This window comes from Amblyomma americanum, chromosome 6 (genome assembly GCF_052857255.1).
Source record: "Amblyomma americanum isolate KBUSLIRL-KWMA chromosome 6, ASM5285725v1, whole genome shotgun sequence".
NCBI classification, from domain to species: Eukaryota; Metazoa; Arthropoda; class Arachnida; order Ixodida; family Ixodidae; genus Amblyomma; species Amblyomma americanum.
This window is the reverse complement of record NC_135502.1, coordinates 116,653,463-116,661,026: the sequence shown is the minus strand read 5'-3', so window position 1 is coordinate 116,661,026 and position 7,564 is coordinate 116,653,463.

Here is a 7,564-nt window from a genome sequence, read left to right as displayed (position 1 = left end):
CAAGAGCGTCATCCACCTCATCTTCTGCATCTTCAACCTCCGACACGTCACCAACCCTCAAAGCGGCAAACATGACGTGTGGATCCTCGAGGCGCACATGCCTTAATCGAGGCCGCTTTGCAGTTGAATAAAACAACCCAGTCGAAATTTTGGCTTCTGCAATAGAGAAAAATACACGAGAATGTTGTCATTACAAAAAATGTTTTAATATCGCATGCAACACGCTCCGATTGCTTATAACCACTGAGCCCTGGAGTCCTATATATAGGACACGCACCTCGCAGCGTGCTGCGACAAATATATTAACCATTGAGAATCCTTTATAAAACTGTTGTGGCCTTGAGTGTCTTAGAAACAACATATAAAATACTAATCCCGTAGGCTTTCGTAGGTATTGAGTAAAAAATGGCAAAATTGCGCTTACCACTGGTGCCGCCGTTTCCGCGTTCCGCCATTTTGTTTGTTTACTCTCGGCGCTACGAAGAGGAGGAAGACGAGAAGGCTGATCTCTATGTTGATGGCGATGTCTTCAGAGCCGGCGAAGTTCTTCTTTCAGTTTTCAGATAATTCAAAGCGCGATTTATAGCCGCTTTTCTGCGTGTCCTTTTTATACGACACCAGGGCCGAAAGGACTAGAACTGTACCCAGTACCTGAAGCCTCTGTCCGGCCTTCTCGCTGCCAAATGAAGATCCGGCTGCTCAACTTGAGTGGACTGACCACGCATTATGTGCATTAGCTGCTGCTGCCAAGCAGCTGCTTGCAGACGCCACCTTTCTCATACATCCTATTTCTGACGCTACAATTCGCCTGATCATCGATGCGACGAGCATTGCAGTATGAGCAGTTCTTGTGCAACAGGTCCCTGGTTATCTCAGGTTTCTTCTCAGAAAAGCTGAAACTAGATTAAGATGAATGCAGCTGATTCGACCGAGAATTCCTCGCAAATAACCTCGTCTTGAAGCGCTTCGTAACTTCCCAGAGGGCTGGAACTTTCACGTAGTCACAGACCATAAGCCTTTAACGTTTTCCTTCCAACCTGGCCGCACGCCCACACTGCAATAGCACCGACGCTGGACGTAAAATCCACCTACTCTGTTTAATATAGAATACTCACTCACCGTCATAACAATACAATCGAAAACGCCGCCACTGATGCCCCAACAGTGGACTTGGAGGATCTGCCAGCCGCCACTGCAACGACCCAAAGCAGAGTGACTTTCGTTACTCATCTGCGCCCTCCTTCGTGCATCCTTCGAAGATTATCCGGTTCCATTTTGCTCCACGTTGGTAATGTGTGAGACATATATTGGTGTCACGCGCCTTTTAATGTATTTTACTTACTGTCGCGCAATGTTTGATCAACTGCACCGCATACCCACCATGGGATTCATGCGACAGAGAAGCTGGTCACCACTTTAGTGCCTTGCCCAAGAATGAATCCCGGTGTCCATTGTTGGGATGGGAACTGTCTTCGATGCCAGTACAGCAAAGTTCACAGATGTAGCATCATGGTTTCCTCTCCTTTTAGACCCCGAACGCGCGGTTCTGCTATGCCCACGTAGAACTTGCTTCTTATCTCTCGCATCGCGTGGGGCCTGTTACCTGCTGACTTCTGCCGATTGCTTCACTTGCTGGCCCCAGTAGACCACTACTGACACCACAGTAGAGACGGTTGCTGCAGCCTTCATGACTGGCTGGATGCCTCATTGCAGCTACCCATGTGTCAAAAGCGAGTGAGGCCGCCAATTCAATCGGCCCTGCCCACCGCTCTTGTCAACATCCTGGGCATCCGGCACATTCATAAGACCGCCTACCATCATTCGGCCAATGGCATGGCGGGAGGCCAGCAGCGACAGCTGCAGACCACCATAAACACTTAGGAGCCACGGGAACACTGGCTTACAGCGCAAGAATAGAAAGGCCAACCTCGGCTTCTTTGTTGCTCAGTTAGGGTGCGGCGTTTCCTTTCATTTCATTTCATTTCATTTATTGAAGCCTTAAGGGCCCGTGGGCATTACATAAGGCGGGGGCAAGAACAGTGTGTACAACATATGGTACCAGCTCAACAAAAAAAAAGCAATGAAACGAAAACATTAAAGGAGATAGTAACACAGGATCAGCTTACTTGATGAAGCCGAATACATCACGTAAGACACAGGTGATTCGCTAATTCAGTGCGGAAAATTGATCGATCTGTGCAAGAAGCAATATTAGCAGGTAGGGCATTCCATCAGGCTATTGCATCTGGAAAGAATGAAACATTCATAGCTGATGTGCGGCCTTTAATGGGAGCTATGGGATGAGTGTGGTTTAGGCGAGGGGATATTCTTGATGGCGGCTGCAGCAAAGGATGCCTGTTAATAAGGCGGTAGAAAAAGGAATGAAGGAGGCATAAGCGTGATACGATGCGACGTGATTGGAGACTTGGGAGGGAAAGGGCTTGTTTTAGTGCAGTGACACTACTATCACGCGAGTACTGTGACATGATGAACCGTGCAGCTCGATTTTGAACGGCTTCTAATTCATTTGTAAGGTATGCTTGCGAAGGGTTCCAGATGTATGAGGCGTATTCAAGCTTTGGGCGTACGTATGTCTGATAAGCTAGTTGTCTGATTTCAGGTGGTGCTGATGTTAGGTTCCGTCGCAGATAACCAAGAGTGCGTGAGGCCTGGGAGCATATTGAATTAATATGAGTGACCCATGATAAGGATGATGTCAGGTGAACGCCAAGGTATTTGTAAGAGGAAGTTCGAGCAATGGGAGTTGAATTAATATGGTATGTGCAGTTAATAGAGGTTTGTTTACGAGAAAAGGACATGAGTTGGCATTTGTCTATGTTAAGTGGCATGTGCCATTTTTCACACCATGATGCAATTGTGTCTATATCATTTTGTAGCTTAATGGCGTCTTCAGGGGCATGGATGATGTTATAAACGACGCAGTCATCCGCAAAAAGTCGAAGTTTGGTTATTGTGTTAGATGGGAGATCATTTATGTAGATTAAGAATAACAACGGTGATAACCCTGCGCCCTGAGGGACACCTGATGTGACGTCAGTATGCGATGAGCTGCAACAGTTGGCGAATGTAAATTGCACGCGCCCTTTAAGAAAGTGCTCGAGCCAGATAAGTAATGTTTGCGGGATTCCATGTAAAGCAAGTTTAGCTAGCAGATGATTATGCGGAACACGGTCGAATGCCTTGGAAAAGCCGAGAAAGATGGCATCAATTTGTAGGCGATTGTCCATGTACTGAAGGATGTCGTGAGTGAATTCGGCGAGCTGTGTTTCGCATGATAGTAGTTTTCGAAAGCCATGTTGGTGCGGGTAAAAGTAATTTAGTGATTCAAGATGAGCGAATAAATTTGATGCTATTACGTGCTCAAGGAGTTTGGACGGGATGCTGGTGAGCGAAATTGGTCGATAGTTGTTTGGTTTTGACCGATCTCCTGATTTGTAAATAGGAATTATTTTTGCTTTTTTCCAATCGTGAGGAACTTCGCCGGTACTTAGGGACTGTGAGAACAACATGTATAGTATTTTACTTGATATTGCGGTAGTATTCTTTAACATTTTGGTGCTAATTTGGTCACATCCAGCTGACGACGATAGTTTGAGGGAGTTAATTAAGTTGGCTATTCCATCGGCATTAATTTCTATTTCTGGCATTGAAGTCACTGGAAAGTCATGCATGGAAGGAACAATAGCGTTAGTGGAAGAAAACACTGATGAAAAATACTTGTTAAGAGCCGTCGCGCATTGATCTAACTCGACCGGTTGGTCATCATCTCCTGAGAGTTCGAACTGCTTACTATGGCTTTTGGGGGAGAGAATTCGCCAGAATTTACTTGCGTTTGACTGTAATATTGATAGCAGATCAGAAGAAAAAAAATTTCTTTTTAGACGCCTTCAATTCTTTAACATAATTATTTGCACTAAGACGGTATCGCTCCCATGCCGTGCAGCTATTAACTAGTTTCGCGTGCGTGTAGTGCCGTTTTTTCTTGTTAAGGAGGCTTTTAAGACGGTTGTTGAACCATTGGTTGTTTAAATCAGTCTTTATAAGGACGGTGGGAATGTAAGAAGCTTCTAAATTAAGTATCATGTTTTTATATAATTCCCAATTCGTGTTGACAGAGCGAGATGAGTATATAGTACTGAAGTGTTCATAAAACTGTTCAAGTTCCCGGTTAATTGCTTCAAAGTCCGCTCTCTTATAATCAGTGATAAGCTTTTGGGTAGGGGATCTCTTTTTGATAGGTAATCAGATGCATATATGAAGGAGGCTATGATCGCTGAAGCCCGGTAATATGTTTATGCTTTTAATGTCGTCTGGATTAGATGTCAGTAAAAGATCCAGTGTATTGTCGCCTCTTGTTGGGCATGTTATTACTTGATGTAAGTTGAAATCTAGAACTAAATCAAGGAACTGTTTTGCTTCGTTTGATTGTGATTTGTGAGGTTCTGATAGCAGAGGCCAGTTGATAGTCGGGTAGTTGAAGTCACCAAAAAGAAAGATAGGCGCGTTGGGTAGCTTGCTCCGAATTGATGTCAGTGAAAGGCGAAGGGAATTGCAGAATGATGGGCTATTTCCAGGAGGACGGTAGCAGATACCGAAAACTGTTTTGATACCTGTACATTGTACGCAGACCCACGTCAGTTCTATGATATCGTCGTGGCTAATGAGCGATGATGATACGGTGCTTTTCACGGCTAGAAGTACTCCTCCTCCTCTTTTGCCCAGTCTGTCGTGACGATATAGTGTTAAGTTAGCGTTGGAGGGAAAAATTTCGTGGTCGTATATGTCCTGGTGTAGCCACGTTTCAGTGAGTAGAATGATGTCTGTATTGCTGTCCTCGATAAAGCAGAGAAGTTCTTCATGTTTTGGCATTACACTTCGTATGTTAGTAAATGTGATGTTTAAATCCAGAAAAGAGCGCGGCCGAGTGCTGAAGGGAGTCCGGGTGGGTTGTGTGGCAGGGCGTCAATTACCATTGTCATGGATGCTATCAGGTGGTGCGGCGTTGTGACGTGTGGGGCGAGGCATGGTGTGTTCTTTGACACTATCAGATGCGGGGTCATAAAAGTAGCACTTGCTTCCCACGTACAGTTTGTCAAAGCTGAGCTTAAACGCACATTTCAGCGGCCGGATGAAAGCCAACAGTTTTGAGCGTGCAAACCGCGTGGGAGCAGCGAAGTCCTCTCTAATTGCAAAATCTGTGTCTTTGAGCTTACGTCCGCAACTCAGTATGGTTTCTTTCGTCTTGAAATGAGCGAATTTTACGATTATAGGGCGCTTTTTTGATGTTGAAAAGTTACCAAGACGGTGTGCACGCTCTATGCATGAATGATCAAGTTTTAGGTCTAGATTGTTTTCGCAGAGTGACAGAACTTTTTCCTCGGAATCTTTCCATTGCTCATTGATGGAATCGTTGATCCCAAAGAACAAAAGACCTGCCCTGCGCATTCGATTGCTGGTATCAATAATTCTCGCCTCCGTCTCGGCCGTCCATCCATTGCGCTTCCACCGACATCTTGGACCTAAGCAACAGTTTTAAAAATATTGCCACCGACAAATATTGTCACCGGCTGCCTGGTGCATCCAGCACCAGGCAGAACGAGCTTTAGAGGAAATAAATACAAAACCCCTACCATGTCCAAGGCTGGCAGAGTGTCAGATATTACAGTTCGGCCCCGTGAAGACGCCACTATAGGGTTTTGTAGTGTGCAATTACTCCACCTCTCTAAAGTGCACCGAAGCGGTGCCGCAGTTGGAGTTCAAGCGATGAGAAGCAGGACGAGAAGGGACGGTGCAAGTGTCTGGTGCCTGGTATAGACACGCGCGAGTTGCTACTGGGCGTGGAACGGCTTCATCCTGGCGAAGTAGACAAGTTCGGAGGTCGGATGTCGAGAGGAGTGAACTATACCTTGCGAGAAAACTTAGTAGTTGACCTCGCTGCGCTGCCCGATCACCCCATATAGGCTGAAATATCGGCAAAGAAGCTTTTCAGAGCGCCCTCGCATGTGGATGGGCTCCACACCCAGACTTGTTCGCCGGGCTGGTAGCTCACATCTCTGTGGTGGAGGTTATAACGGCGGGCATCGTTTGCTTGCTGGTGCCATATTCGCCATTGAGCGGGTCGGCGGGCAGCCTCGGCATGACTAACGAATTGTCACACCCACAACATAGCAGTGACCACGATCTGGAAGAAGCATTGCATCTAGCATGGCTGTGGCTTCGCGGCCATGCACTGAACGAAACGGACTGAAGCGTGTTGTTTCCTGGATCGCAGTGTTATATGCAAAGGTGACGAAAGGGAGTATTGCGTCCCAGTTCTGATGGTGCGCGTCGACATACATTGAAATTATGCCGGCGATCGTCTTGTTGAGCCGTTCTGTGCGACCGTTCGTTTGAGGGTAGTAAGGGGTTGTCTTTCGCTTACTTGTGCCCCTCACTCGCATAACGTTAAGCATAAGGGCAGAAGTGAAGTCAGTTTCCTGTCAGTTAAAATTATCGTGGGCCCACCGTGACCAAGGACAACGTTGTGAATGAAAAAGGTGGCAATTTCAGCAGCTGTATCATGGGGAGGACCCTTGCTTTCACAGTATCGGTTTATGTAGTCGGTGGAGACCTGAATGTAAAGGTTACTCAGCGAGGACACCGGAAATGTACCGAATAAGTTCATGTCAACTTGACGGAACTTAACTTGTGGCGGATAAATAGACAGCAGAAATCCGGCTGGCTTAGTCAATGGCGTCATTCGACGTCGACACTCGCGGCAAGTTTTGTAGTAATGCTGCACAACTGCTGCAAGGCTGGGCAAGTAGTTGTATTTTGGAATCCGTGCCAACGTTCGGGGAAAACCAAGGTGGGCAGAAGATTGGTCATCTTGGCACGCCTGCTGGAATTCGTCGCGACGACGAATTTCAGCAGGCGACGAGCAGATACGACGAGCAGATAGACAGCTTCCGTCGAGCCGTTGTCCTTATACAGAACGCCATCTCGCAAGGAGAACGACGGCAGCCCGCGCAAGAGGACTTTGGGGGAGAGTGAGCGCGAATTCCTTCAAGACACTCAAAAAGATGCCATGCTCATTGTCGTATTGTTCTTGTTGAGTGAGAATGGACTTCGAGATAGCTCCAAGAAAAATAGAATTGTTTTCGCCGTCATGTCAACTGTACTGGATAGGAGCGCAAAATGAACAGTTGGCACCTCTGTGCTTTCTTCCAGATTTATAGACAATGGTGGCGTTGAATTCCTGCATTCGAAGGCTCCAGAGTGCAAGCCATCCCGAGGGATCCTTGAAGTTAGCCAGCCAACAAAGCGAGTGGCAGTTACTGATGACTCGGAAAGGGCGTCCATACAAATATGAGCGAAATTATATCACTGGCCACACAATTTCTAGGCATTATTTTGGCTGGTGGAGAAAGGTGCGGCTTGCGTAAGAGATGACGCATTTGAGACCACCCTGCCACTGACCAAGGAGCGCACCGAGGCCAGCGTTGCTTGCGTCTGTGTGCAGTTCAGTGGCGGCAGACTCCTCGAAGTGTCCAAGTATGGGCAT